At 41.6% G+C, this 12,092-nt stretch overlaps 1 long non-coding RNA gene across 2 annotated transcripts in view; it reads left to right on the top strand.

Annotated features, from left to right (window-relative positions):
- LOC142095132 (uncharacterized) overlaps nt 1-12,092 on the top strand; it is a 255,687-nt gene that overhangs the window by 45,384 nt on the left and 198,211 nt on the right. The window lies entirely within an intron of this gene.

Genomic DNA, 12,092 nt, shown 5'->3' with positions numbered 1-12,092 from the left:
CTCTGTTATGTACCAGTATGCTGCATAGTTGCTCTCTGTGTTTGGGTCCAGTCTCACATCTGAACAGGAATTTTCTTATACGGTCAAGAATAAGACACAATGAATTGTCCGATGTGTTTGGTATAGTTTGTAGCACTTGTTTATCTTACATTAAAATGTCAACTGATTTACTCTCAATACCGCTCCCCTTTTACCTAATCATACCCCCTACCCTCACGTAACCCTTTCCCCTCCCATCTCATTGCCTTTGTTTCAAGAGGGATTCCCCTCGCACCTCCTCTCCCCCCTCCACCTCGGATCTTCTCTCTTATCTTTCTCTTCCTTCTTCTTTTCTTTCTTTCTTCTCTTTTAATTATAAAAATGCCGGTCTTTATCTCATAAAATCTGTGTTATTTTATCTCCGAAGCACGGAGACTTCTACCTCACTATCCAATATACTGAATATATTTTGTTTGATATAACATGTATCCTTTTGCACTGTTAATTCTTTTTTGACCGTTAATAAACACTTGTTTAAAAAAAAAAAAATGTCAACTGATATGTTTCTACAGATTGGTGTCTCCATTGATTCAATTGAGTTTTAGTACTGAGATTAAGCCCCTTTTGAAGGTACACATGTGGTCTTCGAAGTATATAAGGTTACTATCATTGATCTAGGCAGTATTCACAAGACCGCACAGAGTCCCTGTAAATAATTATTAATTGTTGGTAAGTATGCTTTATTTTTTTCCCGTATTTGCATAATATTGTGCCTTTGGAATGTAATTTGGAATTTTCGCCAACTCTTCTCATTGGTTTAGTGAGACGGGCTTACTGTAAAAACTGGAATGTTGGTACTACATGAAAATCTGTATTATGTATACTAAATCTGCATGCTCTCTTTCCTCCATATTTACCCTTGGTACATAAACCCCATAGAATTTGATGGCAGAAAAAACCTACAGGTCCATCTACTCTTTGATATATGTGTTTAATTTTTTGGGGATGATGTTTTTTGTTTTTTTTTAGAAACTAGCAGTAGGAATGGCACAATTGTTCCGTATTTGTCCTATTTTTTAGTGCATTTTTTATGCATTGATTTATGCGTAAAAAGCAGATAATTGTGAATGAGCCCAAAGAGTAAAATCATTGTCAGATTAGCTCCTAGTCAGGATACTGTTTACCTGTTCAGAATTTACCAGTTTAAGTCAAATACATTATATTGTTTTTCTTGGCAATGTCTGTATATTATAGTTTTATATCACAATTGTTTGTATCTTTAAACTTTTTTTTCCATAGCCTTGCTTTTTCAAAAGTACATACTGTATATCATTTGTGCTTGTCCTGTGTAAGCCTGTCCAAGCATATATGTCAGCAAATTTCAGATTTACCTGTTAAAAAAAAAAACCAACAACTTTGAACAACAACAAGAGTGGACACAAGGCTGTTGAAGAAGGGGTAATGGTGAGGAAGGAGGGGGTGGGGTGCTTTGGAGATTGAGGTAGAGAGGTTGGAGAAGGGGATTGAGGGGGAAACGGTGAGATAAAGAAGATGAGGAGGGGGGGGGGGGGGGTGCTGGAAGAAATATGAAGAGTATTAACAGGGACTGGCTGGCAAATTTTAGCCCGGGGAGGGGGGGCAAAACCCAGCTCAGCAGCATATCAGGAATATTTTAAAGGGATAAAAATGCAGGTAGCCCAGTGACCCAGACCAAGGTAGCCCACTATGGGACCAGCCCGGGGGACAAATGCCCCCTGCCCCATAGGCAAACCGAGGGGAGGTTTTCCTAGTGCATGGAAACCCCCTCCAAGCTTGGGGAACTGTATAATTGAGGTGGCTGGACACTGCCCCCGCTTCACACGGCTCTGCTTTAAAAGGGCGAGCTGTGTGCACCTAACCGTAGTGCACGCAGCATTGCACATGTATATTATGGGGATAGGAAGAGCCAAGCACTGTCTAATATTATAGCCACGCCCCCATGCATGCGTGCTACGCCCACTGGCGGCATGGTGTAGGAACCCCCCTCCACAAATCCTGCGTTTGCCCCTGTGTCCCCCAGCCCCTCAGTATTAATGAAGTGTATGATATGGGTGGAAGGAACAAAGCACCAATCTGTAAGGATCACTCCAGCTTAATCAGTCCCACCCATCATGCAAGTACCAGAACTCTCTTATACCGAGTGAGCCTCTTGGAGCCCACAGACAGGGCACAAGGAATGAATATGTCGGTGTTTGAACAACATTAAAAACAGCCCAGGTAAGGTGATGATGAAGAAGCTGCATACCATCGTCCTGTTACATTTACTACCTCCCACCCTGCCTTAGCTGGAGTCCCAGATACAACATCAGTATATATGATATATAAATTATATAAAATGTTTATTTTTGTTTTGTTTTTTAACTAAAACTTATTTCAATTAATAACACTTTTTTTGTTTTGGTACTTGTTAATTATATGGACCAATGTAAGTCACCAGTGCCACGCCGCTTCTTCCACGTGATAGAATAAACTGGGTAGTATGGAAAATCTGGGTACAAGGAAGGCACAGGTGGGTATGTAAGTAAGACAGTGGGGCAGTTTGGGGAAAAGAGCGGCTAAGATGACCCAGCGAGGGAGATGAGACATGGGGTGACAGACAGGATGCAAGAGGGCAGACGAGGTTTGGAGGTAATAAAGTTGGAGCAGACGTAAGGCATGTGGGAAAACTCGAGGCAAGAGATATTTAGGAGAGACACTGAGGGGCACACCATAGAGACCATTCTGCTCGTAGAGGGAAAGAAACCTCTTACATATTGGAAAAGACAAGCTGGTATCTAGATCTGCGGGAAAATCAAAAAGCCAACCTTCCTCTATGTGAGTTTCTTGCTCTAGGTACCATAACTGGAGCTATAACCTGGTGACAGTCATAGAATTACAAGCCATAAATAGAGTTCATTCTCCTTGATCCTGTCCGTTCTTTCGTGATACTGAGCAATAATGCTAAGGTGATAGTGACACCACAAACTGATTAGCTAACTTTAAACACCTATTAGACACAATCATGTCTCTTACTCCACTTGACTTTATTATTCTACTTAAATTCTATTAACAGCTAGATTTGCACAGTTTAGCACTGTTAAAATATTCACTATAAAATAAAATCTAACATACAAATCGTTTTACATCTGGCCAGTCACTCTGTCAGTCTCTACATTGGTTGCCTGTTTTTCAACGAATCCAATATAATTCTTCTACTAACATACAAGGCCATCAACAAAATTGCACCAACATATATCTCACTTTTCTCAAAATATCTCCCACTCGACACCTCCGTTCTGCACAAGATCTGCGTCTCTCTTCCCCTTTCATCACTTCCTTCCATTCTCGGTTACAATACTTTTTTCGGGCTGCATCCACTTTATGGAATTCACTCCCTCGCACCACAAGACTTTCCTCTAGTCTTCAAACCTTTAAGTGTTCTCTGAAAACAACACCTCTTCAGACAAGCTTATAGTATTCCTCTACCACCTTCTTAATCTTCCCAGGTTACCCTATTATCATCCTCTACACAGTTAACACAAGACAACGACCCTCTGACCAACATAGTTGCGTGATTGAGCCTACAGCCCTCTAAATACTTTGTAAACTTTGCATTCTAGCTGGACAAATATTCAATATGATGTAGCATATACCCTTGTGTATCAAACCATTGTCCCATAGATTGTAAGCTTGCAAGCAGGGTTGTTTTATTACTGTTTGTTCCCAATTGTAAAGTGCTATGGAATCTGCTGGTGCTATATAAATAAATGACGATGATACAATTGTTAAGGATGACCGCTAGATGGCGCATTGTATATCAAAATTCTGAGCAATGGCTTTATTTTCAAGGTACTGTGAGAGTTCAAAACCTGAAAAAATAAAAATATTGCACTGAGAGGACCAAGGGACAATTCAATTGGACAATATGGGATTTATTCATTTCATGGTCCCATGTTTGCTGGAACACTGCATTTAATGTGAATTATTTGTTCTAACTACAGAAGCACTGAACACTTAAGCATTACATCAAACCTCCCAACTTTTAAAGTTGGGGAATCAGAATAATGTTCATGGGAAGGGAGCATGGTAATTAATAATGGGATATGGCCATGTCCCACTAGTGGGTGGGTTCAAAGTTTCGGAGCAATAGCCCGCCCAGAGCCAACTACAAAGCACCCTTTTAATCTTGTGCACACTCTGAAGAGCAGCAGTGAAAGGAACATATCTCCCAACTTTCCCCCAGCAGAACAAAGCTGTGCTCAGGCTGGGCAGCAGGACAGAGCCTTTAATCGGGATAGTTAAGAGCATGGGTGGATCTATACTTTGTGGGGGGGGGGGGGCGCAATTTAGCACAGCCCCACACTTCCTGCATCCTGCTCGATGGTTCCTGCCATTACCCAATCAGAGTGTTGAGATCTCCAACTACTCTGATTGGAGAATGTCCAGTGCCATCTACCATTCAGTGTAGTACTGGGCCGCACACTTCATGGCTGTGCCTGAAGACGATCACTTAACAGACAGGGTGATGCCCATCCTCTCCAATTGTTTTTAAAACACCCATTGTGTTTATACGACGTCCCGCTAGGGGGGTTGCTTGGCCCCTCTATCTTCTACTGGTTAGATGATATGATTAAATGGAGGGTGGAAAGCTGAGTAATGCGGGATGTTATCATGTCACCGACTGTTGTCTAGTCTATTGGATGTATTTGGGAGTGCAGGGAAGACTTAGATCAGGTTTCCTCTGTCATTAACACTATCAGGGCCAGATTCAATTTGGCGCTAGGGGGCACAATGCGTATCTGGAACACTCCGCAAAGAAAACAACGGGTCAGATTTTACTGAAATCTCTTATTTTCAATCACGTACCATAAAAGTGTGAGGGAAAATGAGCAGAAATTTGTGTACCGTATTAGCCGGCAAAGTACGGAGTCAGACATCGAAGCGATGTCCTATGGGGCCTCGCGGCTAATTGAATCCACCCCTATGATTCAGTGTAAACTGGGTGCAATAGAAGCTTATATGCCAACTGCCTGGGTATGGGTATGATGGGGTTGTGTTGGCATATTATGACTTCTGATCCTGCTCTTCCCCACCAACAGCTACAATGTTATTCCTTTACCTAATGTTTCAGGTGTTCCTCTCACATCTTAGATTGTAAGCTTATTTTGTAGGGCCATCTTTGCTTTCTGTTTCTTAGAAATAGGTCCAGAGGATAAGGTTTTGACCCTTGAGTTCTCTGTTCCTCCAAATGCACCAAGTTACGTTCAGTGGAAAGTCTACGGAAGATTGTCCAGACCCCAAATGGCTACTTCTGTGGTGATTAATTGCTGTAATTGCAAGTACTGGCATATCTGTAAGAAAAGCGCTTCTACAAAGACTGGTGCTTCGTCAGATATGGGTTTCAATTCCAGCCTTCTTTTCTATTGTTGGTCAACCTGTACAAAAATACAAAATCCTCCTATATAAATATAAAGAAATGAGGACAGAAACGGTCATAAAGGTAAATCAAAGAAGAAAGTGTTAAACTATATTGTTGAGTCCCAGCCATCCACACCGTATACCGATATGAGAAGTTGCCTCTCTGCTTTAGTGTCTTGTTATTGGATCACTGTCAGAAGTCCCTGTGTGTCCCCAACCTCCAGAGGTCCCTGTGTGTATCATGGCACTAAGGTTCTTGTCTGTGCTTTCCTGGCCTTCGGTCCTGAAGACCCTGCTCATCTTGTCTTCAGTCCTGAGGACCATGCTTTCCTGGCCTTCGGTCCTGAGGACCCTGCTTTCCTGACCTTCGGTCCTGAGGACCCTACTTTCCTGGCCTTTGGTCCTGAGGACCCTGCTTTCCTGGCCTTCGGCTCTGAGGACCCTGCTTTCCTGGTCTTTGGTCCCGAGGACCCTGCTTTCCTGGCCTTCGGCTCTGAGGACCCTGCTTTCCTGGCCTTCGGTCCTGAAGACCCTGCTTTCCTGGTCTTTGGACCTGAGGTCTCTATTGTCCTGGCCTTCAGTCCTGAGGACCCTGCTGCCCTGGTCCTGAGATATCTGCTGCCCACTACAACTAAAGCATGTAGCAGGGTGCCTTCTGTTCCTCAGGCTTGTGCCATTATTTGGGCCTTGTACAGCAATAAGACTCCTGCTCCAATGGCTTTTTGCTTCAGATATTATCTCTGGCTGCTAACAATAAGGAAATAAACATACATTTATTTCAACAAGACTTCAGACTCTCAAGCCTTCCTGTTAAGGTGGATAGAAATACTGTAGCTGATGATGATGTTGATGATGAAGAAGACAATGGGAAACCTTGTCTGGTACCATTGTTGATTAAGATGATCTCTAATGGGATGACATTGCTCAACATTCTTGTTGATGGGGAAGAATATAAAGAATATATCTGGTCAGGTTGAAGTCAGACTTGTGTTTTTCTGGTGTTTTGATGTGGACTAGGTTGACAGCCCACATTTGTTTGCCCCTGGACTGACATCCTGGGATAGACCCCACCTGAGTATAGTGGATCATTGGAGAGCCCAGCTCAGTCTATTGGCTAATATCTTAGAGCATAGAGCTTGATGTTGTTGTTTAGAAGAGAGATGGGTCTGAAGCTTGCTCAGTTGTGGATGTGATACCCAGAGAAGGGCATTGAACATGGAATAGAGAAGAAGGATCTGAAACACAGAGTCTTTTTTTTAATAATAATAAACAGCTGGAAAGCAGTAGGATATCTCTATACTTAGTTGCTCCAGAGAAAGTATAGAGAGATTAACTTTGGAGAGGAAGTTGTTGATAAACTGATCTATTGAAGTAGGGTGGGTTTGTGGGTGTAATGGTAGCTTGTATGAGTAACCAATATTTCTGGAATTCTTTTCAATTGGATTTAGGGGTCATAAGTGACATGGCCAGAACAAGTTTTAATACCGTGAAGGTTCCGGTGAGAGTTTCAGGTTCTAAGTCTGCTAACTAGAATTTTATCTGCTTTGTCTCCCTTTTATTAAAACACTGCCTTAGCCTTTTGAGAGTATTGGCCATATGGCCAGAAATAATTAACATTAGTTCAAGTGAGCAGCCAGATTTTTAAGTGACTTATGTCCGCTGTATCTGCTGTGTATTACTGTCTAATTCAAATCAGCTGTTGGAAGAATTGTATTAAATATTATCCTGTAATTGTGTACTCTGTTATGGACTAAAAAGATTTCAGTGCATAGTGGTGTGCTCCTGTTTTTGCTTATTGCAAACCATAAATATGTTATATATGTGGAGGAGCCAGACTAATTCAAATTGACTAATCATAGTGTCAGTATAAATGTCCCTTTATTCTAGCTCAGCTACAAAGATATTGGCAGACATATTCTAATATATTTTTTGCCATATTCACCTAATACATTTATATTTCACTGTTACCATAACATTTAATATATGGCCGCTTTCATGTAATTTTGTTAGTACTATGTTTTTTTTGTTATTTATACAGTAAAGCCCTCAGTAATATGTATTGTTAATATTCTGAATGATGGAGATGATTAATCTTGGTGCCTTTTTATTCATGTGTTTTGCAAGCTTGAGAAAGGGATGTGAGGACCGGGAATAGACCATCACTTTGTATACGCCGCTGCCGCGTTTAGCTATATCCATCCAGCTATATCCATCTGAATAATAAAGGTGGTTTTAACTTTTTGATCCTTTCTTCTTCATATCTCGTCTTTCAGAATCGCAGGTGCAGCAGTTTAACGTTTGTTTCATGTTTTTACCAATTGTTTCTGTTGTATGCCTGTCAGTATAAACAATTAATGATCATTTTAATTACTGATAGGATGTATTTCTATTCAGTCTTACTTAGCTTTTCTTTGAAACAGATGGGACGTTTAGTTTATTGGGGACATACTTCAGCAAAGGGTGGAGGGGTTGGGGGAGAGATGCAATAAAAGTTAAATTAAGGCAATGTGGCTATCCTGGTATTAAGATGTGCACAACTACATTTCCATAGCAGGAATCCCTGGAATTCAGAGTACATACGGGAAGGCCTGGGAACACATATTGGAATAATTTACTTTTTAGCCATTGCTGACCTACAACTAATGCTAAGCAGGTATCGTTCTCTTGGTCCCTGTTAGGTGCCTCCTTATGCGCCCGTCCATTGTATATATATATACGGTGGGTTTCAAACTTTTAATGACTGCTGATGAGCACTCACTGGGGTGTATTTACTAAACTGCAGGTTGAAAAAGTGGAGATGTTGCCTACAGCAACCAATCAGATTCTAGCTGTCATTATGTAGAATGTATGAAATAAATGACAGCTAGAATTTGATTGGTTGCTATAGGCAACATCTTCACTTTTTCAAACCCACAGTTTAGTAAAAATACCGCACTGTCTCTGTCGACATCAGGTCATGTTACTGCTCTTTCTGAAAACTGTTATCCTTGTCCTATATGACAGCTTCACAGTAATGTAAAGATAAATAATAATAATAATATTAAATTAGATGGCAAGAACGGAAAAACGCAAGATATAGAAAAGTTTAATTAAGCATATTTTTACACTTCGGTTTTCAGTGTGCTGACTGCATTTTTTGGCTGCTAGGTAATATATATTATATTGGAGATATTTTATGCAGGTAAAACAGCAGTGAAAAAAAGCATTTTGCATAATACATTTTTTTTTAGACATTTGCCATGTTCTTTCATTTACAGAGCTGTACTCTGACGCTGCGGTTGGCGGAATTAGTGAGAGGATTGTTAATGTGACATTTGTATTTGGAGAACAGATGGGGGTGGTAACAGTTTTAATAAAAACTGAATAAAAATAAACTAGTAAAATATTGTTGTTTTTTAACAAATAAAAAAAACCCCTGAAATATCAACCAGTTTGCATACAATTTACAGAGCACTGCTTTTATGTTGTTTGTGCTGTGGGGATTAATGGTGGTCAGAACTGGATTAAAGGAAGTGGGGGGGTCCTGGTGGCACCTGCCTCTCTCAGGGGACTCACCGGATCAGGTACAATATGGTTCCTGGTGGCTGGCACCTCCACCAGGACCAGCCACCTTCATACAGTCACGGATAGCATGATCTGTTCCTCCCTCCCTTCCCCTATGTTTGCCCATAGAGATGGTGTCTCACATGGGACGTGCACTACAGGCTTCGTCCCATGTGGGCCGGCTGTAAGAGGCAGACAGAAGAGTCTTGCAGGGAGAGAGGCCTAACTATTAAACCTGGGTGCTATTGATTTAACGATGGGGCTTTCTGAATTTTACGTACCTTTCCTTTTACAAAAATTCAATGATCTACACAAGCAGCAACTGAGCTAAAGACGCCAGTAGCCACAGGTGGTGACAGTGACAAGAACAGGTAGGAGAGAGCAGGGCAGTCTACTAACTGTCCTGTATCTGGTGGGGCAGTCCCGAATTTGGGTGACTGTCTTGCTTAGTCAGGATTTAGTCAGTCTACAAGGACAGTTGGGAGCAGGGGCGCATGCAGGGGGGGGGGGTTTCTGGTTCTCCAGAAACCCCTCCCCTCCGCAAACGAACGGGCGCTAAGCACTGTACTGGACAGCAGCCGCGGCGCTGTCAAAGAGGCGTCCGCGGCGGTACAAACAATACAGCACTGCCGTGGACACTTCTTTGACAGCGCCGCAGCTGCTGTACAGTACAACATCGCCAAACTGAAGCTGCTGCCGCATGCGCAGCCACTCTCTCTGTATGTTTTTTAAGGGGGGTTTCCTTCCCCCACCTTAAATATCCTGCGTTTGCCCCTGGGGAGGTATGTCTCGCTTCACCAAGTACTGCTAGTGAAGGCAGAGCTGCGTGCACCTAACAGTAGTGCACACAGTATTGCCTGTGTAGTCTAAAATGACCATGTTACATCATAGGGGCCCCCATTTCTTAAGCGGAGGTACTCATTTTTTCAGCTACAATAATTCCGGCAACAGTTAGCCCAACATAAACATTATTTTGGGCTAACGTACCCCACCCTTCTAAAGTGCACCAGGCCCCCCAAAGCCTTAGTCCAGCTTTGGTATACCTAGTTCATATGCTTCAGCTCCATCATTCCATTCCTCTTCCACCTTTCAGATCCCCCAGTTCTGTAACCCACTGGACATCTTTGCAAGACATCAAGAAACTCTATGCAGCGCTTCATGGTGATGAACAGCTAAGTATGACTATTTTTCTAGGTTCACTAGGTGGAGGATACTGTCTGTAGAGCAAGACCATGCCAACTCCCACCTAAGTGTAGCGCACTGGTGTACCTGAAACTACAATGTACCTACTGATTTCTTGTGTTCACCTTCATTAAGACTACACCCCTTACGTCGTGGTATATTCTCTAATCTGTAGCTTATGCTGTTTGCAGTATTTTGTGAAAAAGCATCTGTCCTGATGAGAAAGAGGTGAAGAGAACAGGACAAAATAAAATACTGTGATAATAATATCTAAAGCTGGACAACCCAGTATGTGTATCTGAGATATATTCAATGATAATTAATGTTTTGCATACAAACAGGTGGCTAGAAATTTTAGAGATTGTTAAAGAAGAAAACACAAACTATTTAGCATGTACATTTGTAAATAAGTCTTGTCCTATGTATTCTTTATAATGGTGTATGGTATATCCCATCCTGCTGTCACGGCCACATCTATTGTATAAAATAGCAAATGTGCGTAAAGATTAATGTTTAGCTAAACAAATTAACGCCTACTGAATTGGGTGTTAACGACACTTGCTGGACTACATTTTAATCAGAACAAGTGTAAAAAAAACATGTGCCCTTTAATTTGTATGGACTTGTTTGATTTTTTTTTTTGTCCTTCAAACTTACAAAGAGGTAACACTGGGTACAGTTTTTGTCTGTATCAACATTTGAGTTTGGAGATCTGCAGTAACGGCCGTCGGCATAAAAAATAAATAAAATAAATGACGGCTTTAAAATTTTAGTGAACACAAGGGAAAGTCAACCTACTTATGAGCATACTTCAAAGCAGCTGTAGATGGCACTCCGGAACAGTGTAAAATGCCCAAACTTTACATAGTAGTTAATTTAGGCAATAACATACTATGGAGATTGCATGAAGTTGTCCTACACCAGTGTTGGCTAACCTGTGACACTCCAGGTGTTTGTGAAACTACAAGTCCCAGCATGCTTTGCCAATTTATAGCAGCTTATTGCTGGAAGGGTATGCTGGGACTTGTAGTTTCACAAACACCTGGAGTGTCACAGGTTAGTCAACACTGCCTTACACCCAACCAGGGCCAGATTTGGCTTGATGATGGCTACAGGACAGAGGTAGAGAGCCAGGGACTTTCTTTCTTGTATTGCTCAATCACATAGAGTCTACCTGGGTAGCAGGCTGTGACTGTGAGCCCATGATTATATTGGCGTATATAGGGGCAGATTCAATTCAGTTCTTTAGAACTACGCAGGCTCCAAGAGCTGCCAGCAAAAATCAGCATTGAAACAGTAGTAACAGTAATAATGTGCAGCTATTACCATAGTGCGCAGCCTGCATTGTTCTGGGAATTGAATCTGCCCCATAGAATTCCATTGAGGAAGAAACTCGACACAGACTCTGACGACTGGCCAATCAATGATTGGAACTCCCGCGCATGTGATCACAAGGACAATATAACAGGATCTCGTAGCCTGCTCACCAGTGGATACTGCAGCACGGATCACTCCACTCCTGGGGGTAGACTTATCAAAAAAAGTGGAGGTGCTATGCCCATAGCAGCCAATCAGAATATACCTATCATTTTCTAGAAGGTACTTGAATGAGAGCTAAAATCTGATTGGTTGCTATGGGCAACCCCTTCGCTGTTCCTTTTTAGAAGGTTTTAGTAAATAAACTCAATGAAGTGGATATACACTACTGGGGGAAATGTTTTTTTTTATATAGATTTACTTATTTCAAGTACAACTGAAAGAGGAATATACAGGTTACCCTTGGTGAAAACCATACAAAAAACATGAAAAAAAGAACATTGTTTTGCTCTGAAATTCCTCCAGCAGATGCTCTCATCCACTGGTGTAACATTTTAGCTGTCTAAGCCCAGAAAAAAAAATCTAAAACATTTCCAACACTATTAGAATGCAAACAAGCCTGCAGAGTAATGCCG

The sequence above is a fragment of the Mixophyes fleayi genome, chromosome 6 (assembly GCF_038048845.1).
Source record: "Mixophyes fleayi isolate aMixFle1 chromosome 6, aMixFle1.hap1, whole genome shotgun sequence".
Classification (NCBI taxonomy): Eukaryota; Metazoa; Chordata; class Amphibia; order Anura; family Limnodynastidae; genus Mixophyes; species Mixophyes fleayi.
Note: the sequence above shows the minus strand (reverse complement) of the source record. Positions and strands in the feature narration are given on the sequence as shown.